The sequence below is a fragment of the Colletes latitarsis genome, chromosome 11 (genome assembly GCF_051014445.1).
Source record: "Colletes latitarsis isolate SP2378_abdomen chromosome 11, iyColLati1, whole genome shotgun sequence".
Taxonomy (NCBI): domain Eukaryota; kingdom Metazoa; phylum Arthropoda; class Insecta; order Hymenoptera; family Colletidae; genus Colletes; species Colletes latitarsis.
Genome location: NC_135144.1, coordinates 25,810,531 through 25,833,809, shown reverse-complemented (window position 1 = coordinate 25,833,809; position 23,279 = coordinate 25,810,531). Strand labels below are relative to the sequence as shown.

Below are 23,279 nucleotides of genomic sequence, written 5' to 3'. Positions count from 1 at the left end.
ACGAAGAATTAAGCGAAATCGCGAGTCCCGAAATTTCATTAGCAGCTTACCCAAACGCGTCAAAAAAAAAACTGACCAAAAACGTTCTTGCGAACGTCGAAATCCGATAAAATCGTCGTTGGGGATCGTACAGTCGATTTCCCCATTATCTTTTTAACGTTCAGAGTCAGATACTCGTCGCATTATTCCGTATTAATTTTTTACTTCACCCGTTCTCGACACCGCGAATCGACTCATTATTCCACCGATTGCCACGCCATTTGTTACGCCACGGTTGCCACATGTCACGCACAGTCAATTTATTAATCGTAGTAACACGTGTACCCACAAACACGAGTGCTCGCTGGTATCGAAACGACTAGATTCGGACATTGTTTAAGCGACAAAACTTGTTCAATTATAGTCTAATTAAGTTTCATCGAAACGGGGTATTCGAAATTTATCTCCTGTCATTCGATACAAATATCGTCTTGCTTTTCTTAATTAAAATGCATGGAAACAAATTGGAATTAACGGGACTGGCATTCTAGCCAGCTTTTCCAGTATTCTCGACCGATTTACGTTATTTTTGCGACGGTTCTCCAGTTTAGAATTTAGAGAAGAAAACGTTTCGTAGAGTCAAATTTTATACGAGATTAAATTCGCCCAATTTTCCCCCAATTCGACGTTTTCGTTCGTATTTGGCTTTTAATTTTCCTTATTCAGCCAAGTTTTCTGATTTTTAATAAAATATCAAGCTTTGATTTTCTTCAGAAATGTACCTAATCTTAAAAAAAAAATTGTATCTTCAAATAGAAAACTATTTGCGCTGTACTTATTTATTAAAACAAGTAATGCCTCGTAGTATTTATTTTTTATAGGAATTTTTAAGCCACTATTTACTTCGACGAAAAACTTTCTATCAAATTTAATTTATTATTTTTTGCGGTTTTCCAGTGTAGAACTTAGAAAAGAAAACATTTCGTCGAGTCAAATTTTATACGAGATTAAATTCGCCCAATTTTCCCCCCAATTCGACGTTTTCGTTCGTATTTGGCTTTTAATTTTCGACGACCGCGAAACCCTATATAAATTACGATAAATTTTCGAGTTTCGTGTATGGATCGCGACCGGCTTATTGTTCTACATTTTTCACGCGAGCGCAACAATGCATGTTCTCGAGCCTGACAATAAAAGTGCATCGCGATCGTCGTTGTTCGGCAGCCAGCAGTACGCGTCGAGCTCGTTTTCGTGCCAATATAAAAGCGATTCCGATCATTACCGCCAATTTTTGCCAGACACGAGCGCCATTTTCAACCCGATGGCTATCGTCGGGGGCTGGTTTAACAATGAAAGGAAAATTCACGAAATCGAAAATTAAACTCGCTAGATTACTGGCCCGTTTCGCGAACCGTGCAAATTTTCCATTTTACACGCTCGCTAATAAAAAACCATTAACACTAACAATTCGTAAAACAACCAATATGGAAGCTTCAAATCTATCTCCCAAAAAACTCGCTTGACAATTTTTTTAGTAAACTTTTAACGCGTATAATGCGCGACGAAACACAAATTACAAAATGGAGGTTACTCTTGGACTTCAAGATACACTTAAATGGCGAGAAATTAGATATATTAAAAAACTGCATAAATGCATGACTCTCACAAGGACTACTGTCATTGATGAAACATGAATTACAAAATGAAGAGTTGGACTTCAAGATACATTTAAATGGCGTTGTAGGAGAAGTTAGCTATATTAAAACACTGCATAAATACATGACTCTCACAAGGACTACTGTCATTGATGAAACATGAATTACAAAATGAAGAGTTGGACTTCAAGATACATTTAAATGGCGTTGAAAGAGAAATTAGCCATATTAAAAAACTGCATAAATACATGACTCTCACAAGGACTATTGTCATTGATGAAACATGAATTACAAAATGAAGAGTTGGACTTCAAGATACATTTAAATGGCGTTGAAAGAGAAATTAGCCATATTAAAAAACTGTATAAATACATGACTCTCACAAGGACTATTGTCATTTATGAAACATAAATTACAAAATGAAGAGTTGGACTTCAAGATACATTTAAATGGCGTTGAAGGAGAAATTAGCTATATTAAAAAACTGCATAAATGCATGACTCTCACAAGGACTATTGTCATTGATGAAACATGAATTACAAAATGAAGAGTTGGACTTCAAGATACATTTAAATGGCGTTGAAAGAGAAATTAGCCATATTAAAAAACTGCATAAATACATGACTCTCACAAGGACTACTGTCATTAATGAAACACAAATTACAAAATGAAGAGTTGGACTTCAAGATACATTTAAATGTTTTTGAAGAAGAAATTTAATGAAATTGCATAATAGATATGACACTATTGCCATTTCAGATATCCGATTCGTCCAGAATTGCGCAGAAACGAACTCTCCGGTGGTTTCCTTCTTCGTATTATTCTTTACATAAATCCCGAGATTACAGGAACAGTGGACATTCAAAATCATCCACGGATGCTGTTATTGCCGTAATATTTCTTTTACAGGACGACTTTTTCGGTCCGAAATGGACACAGTCAGAACCGTTCATGAAGAGAAACCGTGACAACGAGCGTAATTCACGAAGCGTGAAATTTAATTCAACGGATGGCGAAGTGGACGTTCCTTTTTTTTTTTCATTTTGTCAAGAGTCGCCACCCCTCCTCCCGCGCGACAGAAATTACTTGTTCCTTTTCGCGCGCCGATTCTAGTAAATTTAACGTTTCAGCGTACTGGAGCAGAAATACACAACCGAAATTAATAAATTTACGTTCTACTATGGCGCGACGAATTTCCAGGATTCCCGCTCGTTCGTTTCGGGAGCAAATCGATTTGGGATCCTCTTCCCTGGCGAAACTTGCCCACAAATATACAGGGTGTTCGGCCATCCCTGAGAAAAATTTTAATAGAGGATTCTAGAGGCCAAAATAAGATGAAAATCAAGAATACCAGTTTGTTGATCGAGGCTTCGTTAAAAAGTCATTAACAATTAAATTCAAAAATTTCAAATCGTTCTGGAAAAATTATTTTCAACTGCAAGGGTCGATTATAATCATTTTTGATGAATAGATATACCCTCGAAATCCTACCCACTTTCGAGAAAAAAATTCGAGTAAGTGCTGAAAGTTTTGGGTGAAAAAAAAGACTTTCGAATCGTCTTGGAAAAATTATTTTTAGTTGCAGGAGTCAATTGCAAGCATTTTCTGTCAATAGGCATACCCCCGAAATCCTACTCAGTTTCGAGAAAAAAAATCCTTACCGAAGATCTAATTTCTGGCCAGGAATGTCTGCCCGAATTTTCATGCGAATCTTTAAAACGTCATAACTTCTGAACGGATTGGACGATTTTAATGTTTAAAAAAGCAAACTACGCGTATTTTGGTGGAGAATATGCACAAATCGCAAAAATATTCGAAAAGTTGGTCCTTGACCCCGCAAAATGAGAAAAATCCCATAAAAATGGCCCAATTTTCAATCAGCCATAACTCTTACAATTCTGAATATATTTCAATGAAACCTTTTTCTGAAGCAGAGCTCATGGGTACCTACAGAAAAGTATTAGACAATTTTTCTGTAGGGCGTCAAATAAAATTTTTAAGAAAAATCGACAAGGATAGGTGCCTAAATTTTTCGGCGAAAAAAAAAAATTTCAAATCGTTCTGGAAAAATTATTTCCGGTTGCGGGAGTTAATTACAATCATTTTTGGTGAATACACATACCCCCGAAATCCTACCCACTTTCTAGAAAAAAATTCGAGAAGGTGTGAAATTTTTCGGCGAAAAAAAAAATTTCAAATCGTTTTGGAAAAATTATTTTCGGTTGCAGGGGTCAATTACAATCATTTTTGGTGAATAGGCATACCCCCGAAATCTTGCGCATTTTCGAGAAAAAAATTCAGTACGATCGGAACTTTAAACGTCAATAACTGTTTAACGAAGCCTTCATCAACAAATTGGTATTCTTGATTTTCGTCTTATTTTGACCTCTAGAATCCCCCATTAAAATTTTTCCCAAGGGTGGCCGAACACCCTGTATAATAGAAACGCTTTGGACACTTTCAAATATCGTTGTGAGCGATCATAATCGTTTAAAACCATTTCACACTTAGAAGAAATAGCCATGAAACAGTAGGAGGGCTGACTCGCAATTCGAAGATCGCGGGTTCGAATCCACGCGTACCTCCACTTTCACATTTTCTCGACTTCGTGTTATTAATTTTCAAGGTATTATTTCCCAGCCCTCGACGCATACGCGTTCTCTTAGAAACACCTCATAATCACATTTCACCCGTTCAGTATAGCGCGAGGAGGAGAAAAATGGTCGAAGCTAGCACAGAGATAACGAAGTTGCCTTCTAATTCTCCACTCATCGCCTCGTTTGAATCAAACAGGAGCCTGATTCGATTAGCGAGATACATGTATATCGATTACCCCCAGCTCCAGGATAATTTCCTATCCTCTCGCGCGCGTCAGGTTCTAACGAGATTCGAAGTAACGAGTCCCCTGATTCCTGATTGATAACTCCCCCTTCCTTCCAGCCCGGTGTTACGATCCAATACGAGAGCAATAAAAAATACTCGAGACGCGAAAACCGGGAACGAGTTTTACCCCCGTTTCGAGAACGTCCGACAATTATCGTGTTTTATTCGCGAAAATTCGCCCCGACTCCGTTGGAACGCCTCCTGGAGAATCCATATACGAATTTGTCCGTCGTTTCGGGGAGAAACTTCATCGTCGATGCCCTAATTCGCGTCAGAAATTCGCTTGGTTCGCGAACAAAATTATGCACGTCGATAATTCGGGATGACAGATCATTATGAAAGTCGACGACACGCGACAACTTGCCATCCGTTGGTCGATAGTTTTGTTGGGATTTAGAACTGGAAACGATCATTTCGTGTCCGACGGGGAATTTACGTTCACCTGTCCACGGATTCCTCCACACCTCGATTCTAAACTAAACGTCTTTGGTATTCGTAGTGTAAAATTTATCAGAATATTTAATAATTCATTATTACTGTCTCTTGAAATGATAAATTTCCCACTGTCCATTCCAGTTTCGATGCGCGTAAATATATCGATGCAATTGTAGGATCAATTTAACCGCGATTCAGGAGACTGAAATAATTGCGGACGAAGGTGATAATTCATTGCTTAGCGCAACGCTATTTTCACCGAATATGAAATTTATGTAGCGAAACTCTGAAAGTGTCCCTGAAATTTTAGGTTACACGAAGATATATGGTTATACTACCTACAATTCGTATCAACGGTAAACTTTTTACAGTCTAAAAAGAGTTCGAACGATATCTAGAAAATACATTTCACGTTTTCGTCTTTGCAAATTTATCGCCGATCCGAGAACGATAAGGCGTCATCTTTGTTTTTACAACTCGCGCCATCTGTCTAACTTCGAATACGAAAGAAAATTCGCGCCGTTCGCGTGATAGCTTGATTCCGCTCGAAAGAAAGAATTACCGTCGAATAATCGAACAGCTGGTATCTACGGGTTTCCAATTCGCTGGTTCGCACGATAGAAACGCGCCATAGTGGAGGGAATCGTAAAATGGTCGCGCGTCAACGCAGGCAGACGCGACGACGTCCGATAAACGCGTTATCGCAATGCGCGTGCTGCTAATTTAATTGGTCTCCCTACGAGCGAACTGACTCGTCTTTCGAGCCTAGGAAAACGACCAGTACATTTCGAGACGATTCGCGAAGGTCTAACGCCTGGATCTGACATAATTACTTCGTCGTTCCCTCGAACAGATAACCGCCCTGCGCTGTAATTGACGGCCTGCGGGCGAATGTATGGTTTCGATGATAACGAACATTCGGGAGGATGTGACGTCACTTCCTGTTCGCAACACAAACAGAAACGAAATCGTCCACGGCTAAAAATTCTTATTTAGCTTTCGAATAAATATACGATCGAATTCTGTCGTTGAAAATATGGTTTCTCCAGTAATGAGATAAATAAGTGATCGAGTCTTACTGCTGGAAATATGCAATTGCGTTTAAGAAAAATGAATTCGTAGGGAAGCAGAGGTTAGAGGAGCGTTCAAATTTTTTTTTGTGTGGCTTTTCTTCGTTTTTTTACCAAGTTTGAGATAACAACGCCTCCAAATTGATTCACCCTGGGTGCAGATTAATGAACTTCGCGATTCTCTGGAAAATTTAATCTTGCGTTGCACGGCTGTCTTATAGTCGAAGTAATAATCGCGGGATCATCCAAATATGCGAAAATGTTAATCCATAAATAGTGCGTGTGAAGTAATAAGAAGTTACCGTCCAGAAAAGTTTCAAACCTCCGAGACTGATTGAGATTTATGGGATGTTTGCTACGTACACAGCGGTTTAAAAGTTCCGGATTATCTATCTTCCTAGATTATTGGGGCGAAATGAGCTTTTCAGGTACAAAATTTCTCAACGTTGGGGCGGTTACGCGACAAACTTCTCGAATGCTATTCTCAGTTAGCCACTGGTCTTCTAAAATTGATATTTATTTTCTGTAAATTGTATTTAACACCAAATCTACCACGTCTAGTAATCGTTTTTAAAGTTTCATGTAGAATTTCTAACATGCAATGCTATTTTAGCGCCATTTAACTTCACGATTTTTCTTATAATATATGTGCAAAGATTTGTTTCAATGTTCACTTTCATTCTTGTAGTTTGTTTTCTGAAAAAGATATCTTGTATTTTTTTGTAGAAGACCGGACAAAATTTGGTACAAAATTCTAGTTAACTTACTATATAAGTAGGAAACGTAGGTATAGTAAAGGTGAAAGGAGAGAATCTGCAGTTTCTACTGTCTTGGAATAGTTTAACGCGTATTAAAAATAATAAAAATTTAGACGCGTACAGTTCCGAAACTACTAGGGTTTTATTTATAAATGAGCCATCGTTGGAAGCGGTAAACCTTCCCCTTTAAAGTGGTTTTTGGTTTCTGACGATCCGACTATCCGTTTTCGAGATATCGTCGTGTAAAGAAAAGCGTAATTTTTAAAATTCCACTGTTCACTCGCTGACCGCCTTTAAAAATACTAAAACTTTAGACGCGTGTAGTTCCGAAACTACTAATGTTTTTTTTATAAATGAGCCATCGTTGGAAGCGGTGAGCCTTCCCCTTTAAAGTGGTTTTTGGTTTTTGACGATCCGACTATCCGTTTTCGAGATATCGTCGTGTAAAGAAAAGCGTAATTTTTAAAATTCCACTCTTCACTCGCTGACCGCCTTAGAAACGGCTATTACCGCGTATTAAAAATACTAAAACTTTAGACGCGTGTAGTTCCGAAACTACTAATGTTTTTTTTATAAATGAGCCATCGTTGGAAGCGGTGAACCTTCCCCTTTAAAATGGCTTTTGGTTTTTGACGATCCGACATTCCGTTACGGAGATATCGCAATTTATGTAAAAGGGTATTTTTCTTAATTTGACTATCTCTGTCTCCGTCTGACGCGTCGCGCCGGACCTCTTTGTCGCGCGTGAGTCGAGACAGTCACGTGACCAGGAAGCGTAGTATTTCTAAGAATTTACTACGCACTGTCTGCTATCTACGCGCGCGAGATGAATGAACTCGCGCGAGCGCATCGAAATGTAAACAAAGCTTCGAAACGTTATATCTCCGGAACTAGCCACCGCATCGATTTCAAACTAAAATCCTCATATCTCCGGAACTAGTTACGCTATCGACTCGTACGAACGCTCATTTTAAAGGGCATTTCATCCCCTATCCGATGACCATATCACCTACTATAATTTATGCTGTCTTCTATGTTTATTTTCACATTTACTTTGACGCTACACACCCAAAGAAGTTTCAGCAATTCCTATTAATTATACAGCCGATGTGCGATAAGACTAGATTACTTAGGAAACAAAATTCGTTCTCAAGAGTGTTCCATCTCTTATCCGATGAAAAATAAAAAATTTTAACATAGTTTGTCAATTTTTCGTATGAAATAGAAGTACTAAGTATGCACATTTGGACTACTATTATAAAATATTTTTGTACAGATTTATTAAAGGCTTTAAGAAAAGATATGCTACATAAAGGAGAGAGGGAGAGAGCTAACGAATAAACTTCGAGACACAACATTCTATACATATAATTCAAACGTTAGAACTACGTTTAAGAATCACACGATATTCGAATAAATTTCAAAGCCAGTGAAAATATTATTTTATTATATGTTCACTGCAAATGTTATACGTTCGTTTCCAGATCTGTTAATTGTGTGCACAGTTAGATCGCTCGATTAAATACAAGTAGCTCGAACCAAACAGAGTGGTCAAACTTCGTGCAGATTAATATTTCGAAGCGACGAACCCATTCATCAACTTTCGACAACTATGCGACGTTTCGACGAGCTCGGAAACTCGCATGAATTTGAAAATTACGATTCGACGCGTTACAGGCGTCGAGGCGCGGCAAATGCCTCTCGGTACGACTCGCGTCGTCCGTTTAACGACCGATAATGTCCCCCCGTCCTTCGTACTTGAAGATAATTGACGAAATTAGGGGGAAATCGCGCGAATCACTGGGCTGAGCAACGAGCGAAACGTTGGGGGACGTCAAATCGGTGTAAATGTCTGATAACATGATACACGAAACAACAACCGCGTCCGGAACTTAACGTTGTTTGCTAGCTAGACAAGCTACGTACGGCTAAACAGTGCAAATTGAGTCGTTGGAATGGCATTGCAGCGCGACGAGACCCGACACCGTGCATCTCGCTGCTTGGAAATTATCAATTTCTCCATTAAAATACGTTTATCGAGATTTTGAAAATTAATTCTTTCACTCTGGAAGTGTCGACCGAAATTTCAGGTTACGCGAAGATACATGGCTGTGTTACCCCAACAATTTCCATCGACGGAACACTAATAAATTAATAATAACTACATAATAATAATAAAAACTAATAAATTAATTTCTTAAGAATGCAAATATACAATATAATGACAAAGTTCTCTCCATAGTGCTATACACATACGTATATGTAGATGCACGTATAATTTCGTACACTTTAAACCATCAATTATTACGAACAAATGGAAGAATTATTGAGAGAAAAATGATTATGATTTTCTGGAGACTCTGTATAGTCTCGTACGAAATAACGTCAGTTTCTCGTATTGCATAGACGAAAGGATTAAGCTCTCGACGTTTCGTCTAAAATTTCAGACCTCTTCGGGAGCGCCTATTTAAACGAATAAATATTTACGAGCTCCTGACGAGGTTTCAAATTTGAGACGCGAACGTCGAGGATTAATCCGCCTACGTAATCTACGAAACTAACATCGTTATATAAGATAATACAGAGACACTAGGAAAGTCCAACTAGCAATTCTAAACGAGACAAACTGAAATCCAATAACTGATACACGACTATACCAGAATTAATAAATCGTTATTCGAGGCTATCTGCGCGGCACTTATTTTTTATTAACCACTTAAGACCCTACGTATGGATTCAAGTTTGTAATTTGGATTCCTCGAAGATAAAATAATTTTGCAAGCCTTTGCGTCGAGTTTGCTTCCCTAAAATCCATAAATCGTTATTTAAGGCACTATATCTGCACTATACTTATCTTTCATTAAGCATCTGAAACCCTACATACGTATTCAAATTTATAATTTGGATTCTTCGAGGAAGTATAAAATAATTTTGCAAGCCTCTGTGTCGAATTTGTTTTCCCAGAATTTATAAATTGTTATTCAAGGCTATCTGCGCTATACTTGTTTCTTTTATTAAGCATTTGTAACCCTATATACAGATACAAATTTGTAATTTGCATTCCTCGAGGAAGAATAATTTTGCATCTACGTTTCTAAATAAAAAGTAACCGATTAGTTGTCACTCTGGATTTCCAATCCTCCACTCAGCAATTTGATTATGCTCGTGAAACCCATCCGACGGAAAAGAAGAAAATAATGTACATCCCAAGGCGTTGGGGCGAAGGGCTTAAAGAGCGCTTCTAGATAAAAATCAATTTAAAATGGTTCGTTCCGGGCAAAGCTCTTTGACGGTCCTAAGCACCTTCGCAGTTTTCCACTCGCGATTAAATCGATCCCCCTGGATGCTGTAAATGGCCGCGAGACGGTAATCTGCTCGTGAAAGCCCGGAGTCCGCGATCGAAACAGAAACCGGAAACGCTGGAAAGTTCGTCGGTTGTTGGAGGGAAAAAAAATAGAGTCCCCGTCCGGACCGGTACAAAGCGAAACGTTTCTTTTTTTTCATTCGTTTTTTACGTTGTCTCGCGTCGGAACGAACGCTGACCCGGTGTACGTTGATTCGCCGAACGACGACGTTATGCTGGCTTTGGGCACAGTCTGCCATAAATGAGTTTTCGCGTCGACGTAGAACCGGAAACGCGTCGCGCGCTTTGATCCCCGTCCGCTTTACGAATTAACCCGTTTCGCTCTGACGAGAGAATCTGACGCTTTGTTCGTGTTTTCGGAAGACAGAGGTCTGGGATTCGTCCAACAACCAGGTCGTCGGACAATTTTTATTATAAAGGCGTTCCCTTGGACGGAAGGAGAAGAAATTGTATCACAGAAGGATCTATACGATCGGAATTTGTCACGAAAGTCGCCAGAAGCGAGCTACGATGGTGGTTGAAGATTACTCGTCCGCGAAATTTCATCCTATTAAACTTTCTAACTGCTCGCGATGTTTTCCGTTACGAAAGCCATTAAGTCCCGGAGAACATAACAAGACCGATGGAAGCATTACTTCGTAATTACAAAGAAACACAAAATGGGGGGGAAGACAATTTTCATCGAACGAAGTTTAAGCGGTTGAAGTTCGAGTGGGATCCCAATAAGTTATTACTCTTTTGTTGAATACACTCGAACTGTTTCATTTTGATATATCGAATCTACAAATTAATTATTGGCTCTTGGTTTTAAATTGTCTAACATTTATTCAAACTGAACCTTCCCGCCATATTGGTGAAATGAAGATGGTCGACGAATCTTTAGTAGAATAATAGTCGACTGTTATATTTCGATTGAGAAGATGTGGGACAATGGCATTGAGTAGTTTGATTTTAAGGGAAGAGATTGTAAAATTCGAAAATCGAATGAAATCTCTACTGGGACCACCATTTTTCATTGGATTGGAAAGTTCTCCCTCAACTTTCAAGAAAAAAATTCCTTAATTTGGTGCCTAAATTTTTCGACGGAAAAAAAAAATTTCAAATCGTTCTGGAAAAATTATTCGCGATTCCGGGGGTCACTTACAATCATCTTTGGTCATTATACGTACCCTCGAAATCCTACCCACTTTCGTAAAAAAAATTCGAAAAGGTGCCTAATTTTTTCGGCGAAAATAGAATTTTCGAAATCGTTCTAAAAAAATTATATTTAGCTAGGGGGGTCAAATACAATCATTTTTGGTGAATAGACATACCCCCGAAATCTTGCGCATTTTCGAGAAAAAAATTCAATACGGTCGGAACTTTAAATGTTAATAATTTTTTAACGAAGCCTCCATCAACAAATTGGTATTCTTGATTTTCGTCTTATTTTGGCCTCTGGAATCCCCCATTAAAATTTTTCCCAGGGGTGGCGGAACACCCTGTATATAACGGGGGACCCCGAATTACCAAATCGACCAGGAGTTCCGAGACTCTGGCGAAACTATTATTTTACGACGCTCCGTAAGAAGTGGACCGGAATTAGAGGAGCCAGCGATTTCTTTGGAAAGTCGTCGAAAAGAGGGCACTGGAACCGGTTCCACGGAAATTCCGTCGAAGGCATTAAGAAGCTACGGTCTAATAAATTCTGAAACAGCCCCGGGGAAGTCTCTCTCTTCGACAGAGACCACCGACCTCACGGAATTCTTCGGGGATGCCGACATTCTTGGCGAGCGTGTTCGCGAGCGTGTACGACAATAAGTCACGCTCGAATTTGCAATAGCGAACCCGTGCTTGTATCTCTTCCTCGCGGATACGCAAATTTTGGCAGCCACGAGACCCGTAAACCGTGGATATGTCTTACGCCTTCCGACAAACGATTCAACGACCGTCGCGAAAATAACGTTCGCGGATTCGAGTCCATGCTTACAGTTGTAGGGCGTTTAAATATTATTTATTAGCAATTTAACTCGAATGGGATCGATGCAAAGAAAAATTATTATTTGAGATTGTCACGTGTTAGTTCGTTCGAAATAAATAACGTTGCAACGGGATGAATTTTTATTCCCATCACCGTGCACTAAACTGGAAAGCCTTTCAAAATTGATATATTAAATCCATTGAATTGACTAATAAAAATTATGTTCCATTTCCAACTCATTTAACGATGCTCGTTATTTTGCAATATCTGTGCCTCAAAAATGGAACGTACACTCTGGCTGAAAGCAAGTTTGACCAAACGAAAAGTGGGAAATCCGATGAAATACTATATCGAAAATGTATTGCGAAACAAAGATCGTCGAGATTGGAATTGTCGGGTCCCGCAAAGGGTTGGAAGAATTAAAAGAGCGAAGATGGAGAAGATCGATAGATTGCTGTTAAGAATCACTGTGCTACGAGCGTGTGCAGGGAAGAAAGATAAATTTTAAGTGGTCTCGCGAAACGGGACGCAGTCAGAAACGGGCAACGATATTCCGGATTTACGGAGGGGGCGGGCGCGGTAGGGAGGGAAATTTCCAATTCGATTTCATGCGTTCGAGGGAATTTCAGGAATTTCCGGCCCCGGGAAAATTTATGCCGCCAGAACTCCGTGGATACGCGAGGAACTTCTACCCCCGGAGTACCCATTCGTTTGCCTAATATCGAATTCCATTCCGTTCGTTGGAAAAAAATTTTTACCCCGTGCGAATTTTGAACGCTCGTTTAGCAAAAATTTATGGAAAAACGAGATCCGACGCTCGTGAAATCCGAGGACCGTGCAAAGAAGCGTAATTAAACTTTCGTTTTAGTCGTGTTTCCGGCTCCTCGTCTCTATTTTCAACTTACTATCGTTGCATATAAAACTAGAAAAGATAAATATACACAGATGCTCGATTAACTGTGGGAGAATAGTCGGAGAATTATGTCCCGTTGTAATTGACCTTCGACGACCTTGAGTGACCTTTAACAATTAGTCGTAGATAAACAGAATTATTTAAAGAACAAAATTGTCCAACAATTCTCCGTTAAAACCAAACCAAACTAAACATCTATTCCCAAAAGTGCAGACACCTTATTCGGCTGACCTATTTTAAATGTTTGAATTCCGCATGTACGTGTAATATCCCAGTGGGGATTTCTACAATTGCGCAGGGCAATTCTACATGCAAAACCAAGTCGAAACTCTGGAATAAATTTTTTCCGTAGAACGCTTCCCTTTCGAGATAATTGAATTTGAAATTCGTTTGGCTGGCCTGACCATTGCGCGATATTTCTACTTAATATTACTGTACTACGTTTCTAGACATCGATCGCGATAGAATATTGTCTGTTTTCCAGTTAAAATCGAAACGAAATACACCATCGACGTTTGGAAACGCCAGGAGCAAGTAGTAATATCGAGCAATGGTCAGACACGAGTCATCCTCAGTTGCACGAGGGCTTCAATTTTCAACGTCAATCAATATCGTTTGCAGTACAAAGAGTTTTTAAAGCCTGTATCTCCACTGACCTCACCTCTGGAGCTTTCAAATTTGGAAAATTTTTTTGAAATTCGAAATTTAGAATCACCTCTAACTCTATGATAGATGAATTTCACTCTCGTTTGTCTCATCACTCAAAATCGTAACTAAATAAAGAATAATTACCAATATTCCCCTGTTACGAAACTTTATATTCCACTTTTCTGAGAACAGAATTTTCAAAATTTTGGCTCAGTGGTCGAGTTAAAAGATAAATTTTAAAAAATTTGTGCAAGACAGTGAAGTGTGAACGCGTCTTTGTAGGATGGCTGATGAAAATAAATACGATCATTAAAAATAAATGCAGCGGACAGGGTTGTTGCGCGGGCCGACGATTTTCGGAGGTATTGTTCCTCGAGTAGGTCGACAGGAAGCGTTTCCTCGAAACCTTTTTCGCTTTAAATCGCTCGCGAAATCGATGCACGTGCCGGTCGAGCTGGTTACCGTTCCCCAAAATTGTTCTGGCTCTTCGCGATCGCTACTTTGGTGCAACGTAGCAGAGGATATGTGTTGGAAATAATACGCGTTATAACTCCAGAGACGCGTAACTAACAGGAGAGAACGCGGATGTAACGTTACAGTAGCGTTCTGTGCACGATACCTAACTTTGCTGGCTAATTAAGCTGTTCACTATACTTGGAAGCTGCGCGTGCACCTTCGTAGAAACGCGTAACCGGTAACAGATACCAAACAAGTGATTTAAATTGACCTCAGAAACTTCGAAATGAACAAAATGAAAAATTTTTTAAACCTTCGTTGCTTCTTCGATCTTTTCTGTGACTTCAATTTTCGTATACTCTTTGGAGAACATTAATAGCCGGAACATGGATCATTAAAATAAATTCAACGCTGTCTGCAGTTCGGTGAAAATATAAAGAACAGTCGTTATTTGTTGCATGACAAGGAATTGTTGCGAATTCGGTCGCGTGCTGTCCTCGCGACTAATGACTTCTCATTTGGTTGGTTCGTGTTTTCAACGTCCAGCAATTACTATAATTGCTTACTTATATGGTATTAAAAAAATTGAATCTTAGAAAATTCGATGTATATTAAATATATTTTCCAACCGTGATTTTTGGACTTTTCAGAGTCCACTTCGATTATATGAAATTTAAACGATAGAACTTGTTCAGAGACATTCTTCTCGTGAAAATGAATTTTCTATAACAATGACGCTTTGTGTATCGTCGCGTTAAATGACACGAATTGTCGATACAAACTATATACGTAACCTAAATTAGGTTTACGATGGCTGATCGAAACACACGCGTCATAAACATGTTTTGGACACGTTGCGTGCTCTCGATATGTGATTTATAGCTTTCCTTTCTGATTTCTGATTACCCTAAGGAAATAGAAACGCGCCCTCGATTTCTTACGAACAATTTTCTACGACAGGGAAACTAAACGAATCACGATTCGATAAAAGACACATACATATATTACAACTGCTATGTGCTATACATAAAGGTCTTTAACATACTCAGAACTATTTTGGAATTCCTCGTATCAGTCGATGGACTGATAGGTCTGGGTCAGTTATAGCCTAATTCGATACACAATGATTTAGGATGTGAATGATGACGTCCATTAACGAGTTAATTTCCCAACTCTATTATAAGATCGGAAATCAATAGTCTCGATTCGATGTAACGACATTTTATAACTCGATAAACGTGCAGAATATTTATGAATAATTAGTATACGAATATACTCCAAGACCCGACAGTTACTCAAATTTAACGCAAAATCACGTCCCTATAGAATTAAGGTTAAGGTTCCCGATCGATACTCGTCGATAGCTGATCGAAACAGCGTCGACGCGTTGTAAACATATTTTGTACTCGTTCCGTTTGACAAGCGTGTGATTTATAGCTTTCGTTTCTGACGTTCGACCGCCCTTGGGAAATACAAATGCACCCTCGACGTCAACGTGGACTTCTTACGAACAATTCTCAACGACAAAATAGATGCATCCAAAATTATTACTAAACTACGATAGCGATTGTGTTTTACACAGTCCAAGGACGAAGAAATGGAGTATTTTAGGATTACACATTTGAAACTCAAAGAAACCAGTAAAAATAATTTTCTTTTGTTTTAGGAATTCTAGGGACACGTTGACCAAATTTGTGTCGCACGTGGTAAGAAAGAATATGAGGATTTACGATTCTACAGCCTTTCCTCGCCCTTGGAAAATGCATAGTACACTAACAAAGTTTGTCCACCTATTTCAGTGTCGCAATAAACTGTTCGCCATTTTGTAGAATGTCTTGGAATTTTAGATGTCGGTTTATGAATCGAGGGATCGCGAGTCCTAAGTCGAGCACAGTCTAATGCAATGCACATGGGTGCTTTAAGAGCCTCAGTCTACGATAATGTTCATTGATGACCTAATTTCCAATGTATCGAGGACTCCATTATAAGGTTAGAAATCAATAATCGCGATTTCTGATCGTGATAAACGGTACAGGAACGTTAGAATCGCGTTTTAGATGCGTCACGTTAGTCTTCTAGATAGTCTTCGTTCCCAATTTCTGATTCTGTTGTCTATTAGATTAAAATTCAAATAATTGATCTGGTTTGGCCACTGAAGGGGACTCCTTGACGCACGACCTACGATAGCACTTTATTATAATAGCCATAAACGTAAAATAGATCGAGGGAATGTTTCTATTTTGATGAAGGAGGCTAATTTCGATGGAGGATCAATTTCCTGGATGATTGGCGTCTGAAACAAGGGTGACCTCGCCTTGAACTCTCAACAAGAAACTAAGAAGCTTAGTAATGCACATATATAGTATATGCATCAATATAATTATGAATTTATATATTTCACGCCAATCGTTTCCTCTCTTATCGTTTGTTTTTGTTTTAAGCACCACGTGTTCCGATATATTCAAATCCAAAACTATAATTTTACTTAAATCTCGCAAATTTTAGTATTATACTATTATAATTGTTCGAGGTAACAACTTGAAATATGATTTTACGTCATTTGTATCTTCATAGTTTTTCCATCATTCACTTTTGAGGTTAGGATTTCTGGCTAACCAGATGTATACTGATTCTACAGCTAAAAATTTCACTTATTCTAGACATTCAGGTACTTGAGATACGATTTAATATGCTTTCTATCTTCGCAGTTTTCCTCTTTTCATCTTTCACTTTTGAGGTTAGAACTCAACGCCTCCATTACGTTTGCTTATTTCTGCCTGACCGAACGTATCCCGATTTTGTAATTAAAAATTCAGTTTCACTTATTCTGGACATTCAGACTAGCTACGTTTCATATAGCAGAAGTTCAATAGTCTACGATCTAAATCGGGCCTAAGACTCAAGTTACGACTATGGTCCAACGATATCCCGATTTCGAAGTTACTCGAAGCCTCCACGAGCCACGGATTCAAGTTCTGAATCCGTTCGAACAGTGATTCATGGTGATCCCCGAGTCTCGGAATGAACCTAGCTCGCGAAGCTCCCCCTAAAATTCGCCTTCGACATACTTTTGCAAGGACTCCCGTGTATTCTAGCATGCTAATTTCCGCGACTCCGCCACGAGGAAATGGACGGGCGACGGAGCCATCAGGCGACAATTTCACGATCGAAAGACTGTTCGATGCGACAGAAACACAGGCAGACGCGACTTTTTGTTAGCGCGCCGCGTTCAACGCGGCTTCATTGAGGCTCGTACGCGGCTGCTTTCTGTTCACGGAACAGGTGCCCTGTGGCGTTCGCTATTGTGACTCGACAGGCTGGCCAACGTCAACAGAAGCGCTGGTCCGATGACACCTGCGTCCGAACGTCGACCCTTCGTCGACGAAAATCGTTCGTAACCGAGAAATCCTTCGATCGACATCGATACAACATTCGAACATAGCTCAACCCTTAAGTGGACTCTCAATCTCAACTGAATTATTTTACTTAACCCCTTGACGTACAATAACGACTCTGACTCGTTACAAGTTCTTGATGTCAAGTTTCACAATCATGAGTCTTACATATTAGAATCAACACATCTTTACATTCACGAGATATTTGTAAATCTATTCCTTTTCGTGGCCATTGTACGAACAAATTTCTATAAAATTAAATAGTATACGTTTGACGAATTATTTGAAATTAAATCGTACGTTAAGGGGTTAATGTCGATTTTTGCCAAATTGATAAATGGAAATCAACACATATATCATACAATATTAGTTTAAACTTGCGGAGGGCCAATAATCCAGTCAAGGGTTAACGTTGCCGAGTCGCCATGTGCAAAACGCGGTTCAGAATATCGACACTTGTTTGGATCACCCGGAGCACAAGCTGGACAACCAGTGTCACGAGTATCGTGAGAATCCATCTCGAAGGACCAGGAGATACGCACTTTCGTAGAGTCCCTTCGCGTTCCAAACACTCGAAGAACCTCGCACTCGATGGGGCCGAAAGCCAGCGAAAACCGTGTTTGCTTCGGTCCGAACACAGGTTGCTCCAGCTGCTTTCCGCGTCGCAGGAGCACTGTAACGATGGAAAATAATCCCTTACCTCAGACGAGGTGACCGGATCGCGATGCACCAGAAGAACAGGGATGCCGGACGATCCTGGCTACCTCGAGGGAAGCTCGCCCGGGCGGCATGGCTCCCACCTCTTCGCCCTGTGATCCTCCCGGCTGCTGCCCGGCAGGGTGTCCTTCTTGGCGTTCGTCCTGTCCGTTTGCCCGGCGGGTCCGCAACCGTGGTCGAGAAACCGTTTCTCGCGATCGCGTACGACGTCCACAGGGTACGGGTAGGCTATCACCAGCGGGAGGTCCTTCGCGTCGGAGGACCTCACCGAGCGTCGCGACGCGTCACGACTCGCGATTGCATCCTGGCGTTCGTCGTTCGTCGTCCGCGAACCGTCACCACTTGTAAACCGCGCGATAGAGAGAGAGAGAGAGAAATAGGCTCGAGGGGAGCGAAGCTAGGCTCGAGAGGGAGCGAAACACACGAGAAGGAGGACGATCTCTCTGGAGGATCGTCGACGAACTGCGAGATCGGAGAAAAAGAGAGCACACGGAAAGCTAGGCACAGGACACGATGGCCCGGCCACTGCGCCGGCACTGAGGCTACGCCGCAGCCTCGGTCTCCTGCTGCTCCCCCCACTCCAGCCCTTCTTCCTTCTCGCTCTCCCCCGCCCCGCAGCTTCGTCTCGCTGGGAGCCTTTCTCTTTCTCCCTCTTCCTGTCCGAATCTCGCTCCGACCGCCACCCCCGCCGCCCGGCTCTCTCTCTCGCGCCCGCTCGTTCCGCGATCTCCTTTCTCTTTTCGATGGATCCTCGCCCCCCTCTCCCTCCATCCTCGTGCTCTCTCTCGACGCAGTTCTCGACTCCGTCCCTCCAGGACGCTGCATCCCTCTTGTATCCCCGATGCTTCTTTCTTGATCAGGATAGGTGTCCGTGTTTTCGAACACGCGTCCCCCCCCTCGAACGCAACCCTCCTGTTTTCTTCGGGCTACTCCGTTGGTGTCGCTGCTCCCTCCTCGACGCCTCTTCCTTCTCTGTCGCGACCATTTGTTTTCATTTTACCGTGTCCCCGTTGTAGGGTTCTCTTGATTCCTGTTTCGAGGGAACAAGGTCCGCCATCAAAATTGGAAAAAAAGAGTTTGCTAGCGTAACAAGTTCAAATTGTCGATGAAATTGACTGTTATAAATGTACACAGCAGTATATAACGTGTAGGCCTTGTAATTAAGGGATATTCACTGTGCAAAGGGAAGATAAAGCAAGCAATGGTGCAAGCAAAACAGTTTAGTGAGAGATTCTAGAGACCAAAATAAGACGAAAATCAAGAATAGTATTTTGTTAATTGAGGCTTCGTTAAAAAGTTATTAACGTTTAAAGTTACGCCTGTAGAACGGCGATCTGCGAACAGCTGCGTGCGCGTGATAGTGGTTCTCACTCAGAAAACTGTAAAGCTATCGATACGTCAGCAAGTACAGTTCCTCACGCTGAGAACTTTAAACGTTAATAACTTTTTAACGAAGCTTCGATCAACAAATTACTATTTTTGATTTTCGTCTTATTTTGGTCTCTAGAATCTCCCATTAAAATTTTTCCCAGGTCGAACACCCTGTATACTTTTCAGTGCAAGATTTTCCATGGATAAAAATTTCCTGCAATATCCTTTTAGAATTCCTGGGACTCGTGCACGTTCCTCTTTTCGAAGTTTTGCAAAATACCATTCGTGCAACGAGGATGGACAATTGTCTGCAACGTCCTCAGTGATAGTTTCAGATAAGAAGACGATTTATTGGTACAGCGTTTTGTTAATGTTGCAACTCCAGGATCCGACAGTTCGGAAGCAATGGCTACAATTTTCGTCGATACGCGGAGATTCGGGCACACGAAAGTTTCAAAGAGGCTCGACAACTACTTAGAGCAGATAAAAAGCAAGCAGCCGATAAGTTTTCAAGGCAGAAACTTTCCTGTATACCCCGAAATTCGCAGACGAATTTAAAAGAATTTCGTTTTATTCTGGAGAAATGTTAATTCTTCAAACGCATCCTCCTTGGAAGCTTGTCTTTTTACCTGGCGTGTCTTCGAAACTGTTCATCCGATTAACTTTGAGTTTCGATACAAAGTTCCTTGTAACATTTTCTACTATAGTAACTATAGATCGTTGCATTTAACATTGCAATAATTGTATTATTCGAGCAGAGGTACGTGTTTATATATAAATTTAATCTGTCGTACATTACGATTGCACAGCCATTAAAGTATCATTATTACGTGGGTACACGAGCACACATGTGATATTTATTTTTAGGTTATGTATTACTATCAACAACAACGTGTTTTATTTTGTTAAGAATCGAGCTACTGTTCTTCTTTCCGAATTATTAGCCTGTTTATACCTGCAGTGTAATTAAAACGTGCAATATTGATTAAATTACAGAATGTTGATGAATGACAGTAATGAATCTTTCTGGGAAACCAAACATCAAATAACAGTATATTGTGACTACACATGATCGAACCAGGTTCACAGAGAAGGGTGGACGATTAATGAAAACACATTTGTTTCCCTTGGCGCCTCGAGAACAACTCGTGTCAAACAGGTTGTTCGTCGCCTTGTTAACAACCGAAAACTGCCCATTTGTATTTATTCGCTCGTGGGAGCATCGATGACGGTATTACACATTGTATAGCTCAACAAGTTTAATAAGATTCAAGGAGGAATCGAGCTTGAAGTCTAACCCCCAGACTAGAGACGAATCCACGAAAGGGATGATTGTAGGGGGGCGATTATGCACTATAAATCGATCAGAAACGGAATGAAAAATATACATTCAATCCCTTTCTTCTCAAGCTTGACTTGTGTATCTCTTGAACTACACATAATGTCTGGCTAAATTATTGTTTAATTTCAAACGAATCGATAATAAAAATGATCAAAAAATGCAGTGACCCGCCACAGTGTTGGTCGAGCTGATCTTAATTAACTTGTACACAATTTAAACCGAAGTTTGTCCAAGTGATTCTACCCCGACGGAAAAATAATTATAGTCTCCGCGTTCGAGAGTTAATTTTATTTTGTATCAATTATTTCCACGAGCTTGTCCCAGTTTCTGGGATCGTCCTGCATCGACGTATCTTAAATATTTTCTTGTTTCCCCGAAAGCTCGACCGCCAAGTTTTCTTTCGGAGTTTCTGCTTTTTCGTCTTGCTTGCAGTAAGGTACAGGTGTCCCTTTTCTTCCTTTCCGTTCGAACGTTCCCGTCTCCCTCCGTGGCTCCGCTTCGTCTGTCCTTTCGCGCCCGCTGCGATTTAGCATTCCCCTCCCCCCGCCGCCGCCCCCTCCCGACCGAACTCTGTCTTTGTTTCTCCGGTATTTGCTACCCCCTCGTGCACGACCATTTCTCCTTTTGCCCCGTGTATTTTTCTCCGTCGAAATTCGCGTACGTCCGCCTCCGTCGTTGGCAAGACTCTGCTCTCTCAGCGTCCCGACACGCGTTGCCCATTTTCTGGAGAATCACGACCTTTCTTTCTTCATTCTCTCGACGATCGCTCCATCTTCCGCTTCGACCTTCTCTTTAAGACCGCCGTCGTGTAACGTTTCGTTAAACTTCTGTAAGACATTTTTTATTGCTTCTCTGCAGTCGAAAATCGATGCAACATCAAGAATTCGAAAGTCGACCTTCGGGAAATTATTTTTGCGAGAACCGATTTTCGAAATTCACTGTCAAAGTCACTTTAAGTTATTACTGTACGAAAATACCCATAATGTGTAATTTATATCGCGCATGAATATTGCAAATATCAAGAAAAATATGGCGCCGTGTGGCGAGCTCTGCAAATAATTGCTCGAGCACAATGAGGTAATTACTTTTCCACTGCTACTGATAATAACTCTCAATTATTCCGTTCTGCCTTTTTATCTATTTTTACCTGTTGATTTTACCCCCCCCCCCCCCCAACCTCACATTTTCTCGATTAATTTCCGATCTTGTTATCGCAAATTTCTCTCTTCTCGGATTCTTGTTCATAGATTAAGTCGACGCATTAAATTTTTATACAAAGATCTTTTTTAACACTCCTCAAAGTGAAAATACTCTTTTCGATTATTAAACGTGCTCTGTTTAAACGAAATAAATTAGATCAACTCGATAGAGTCGGGATATATTACAGACTTCTATTTTAGAGCCTTTTACGAGGTTTTAAATGGCGGCCTGATACGAAGCAGCCTAGTTAGTCCTTCCGCTCCTTTATCTCCATTTAATCGGATCCTCTCTTCAATATTTCCATTCCCGCTTCGCGCCGTCTATTTGGCTACACGTTTCTATCCCCGTCGCGACTCTTTTCTTCGCGTTTCACTTTTTTTTCTCGTACATTTCCCAGCCCCCTTTCCGTTTCCGTGCTCGTTGCACATATGTAGTTCCACGCCATCGGGATTCCTGCTGTTCCCCGACGTTTCGCCACGAAATTCAACCCTCTGCCGATCCTGGTGCTCCCTCACCCCTTCACAGGCGCCGCAAACCCTTGTAAACTCGTCCCTCTGGCAGCCTCAACGATGGAATAAACACGGTCCACCGAACCACCCACGCCGTAGACCGCAAAAACCTTGAAACATCTGAGGACTTATGCCACCTCTACGATGAAAAAAGAAAAACTGGAGAAATATTTTTTATACGTCAAACTATAGTTTACATCCTTGGAAATAATACGAAACGAGCCCCAAATAATATACAGATCTAACAAAATATTTATATTTCCACGTTCCCTATAAAATTATCGATATTGGGTATTGTACACTCAAATCGTTCATTTTTCCCGCGTTAACTCCGAAAACCTGTTTAATCTTCTACAATACAACGAAGAAAATAACTGTCAAATTATTTTTATACATCAAATTACAGTTTACATTCTCGAAAATAATATATAAAACAAGCCCTGTATAATTTATAGGTCCACCAGAATATTTCGATACATTTCGACGTGTACGTTCGAATCGTTTGTTTTTCCCGCGTAAATCCAACGAACTTATTGTAAAATTGATCGTTAAGCTTACATAATACGACTGTTAAAAAAAACAAATTGCCCGCAAAATAAACGGAAAATTCGATAACAAAAACTG

The 23,279-nt window shown here is 40.4% G+C and overlaps 1 protein-coding gene across 2 annotated transcripts in view; it reads right to left on the bottom strand.

Moving 5' to 3' along the window:
• The window catches only part of LOC143348272 (A-type potassium channel modulatory protein DPP6), a 175,629-nt gene extending 156,873 nt beyond the window's left edge, over window positions 1–18,756 (bottom strand). For both annotated transcript variants that reach the window (XM_076778304.1, XM_076778305.1), the window contains exon 1: window positions 18,217–18,756. The gene's annotated coding sequence lies outside the window, so the exon portion shown is untranslated. The remainder of the gene's footprint in view (window positions 1–18,216) is intronic.
• Between the last annotated feature and the right edge of the window lie 4,523 nt (window positions 18,757–23,279).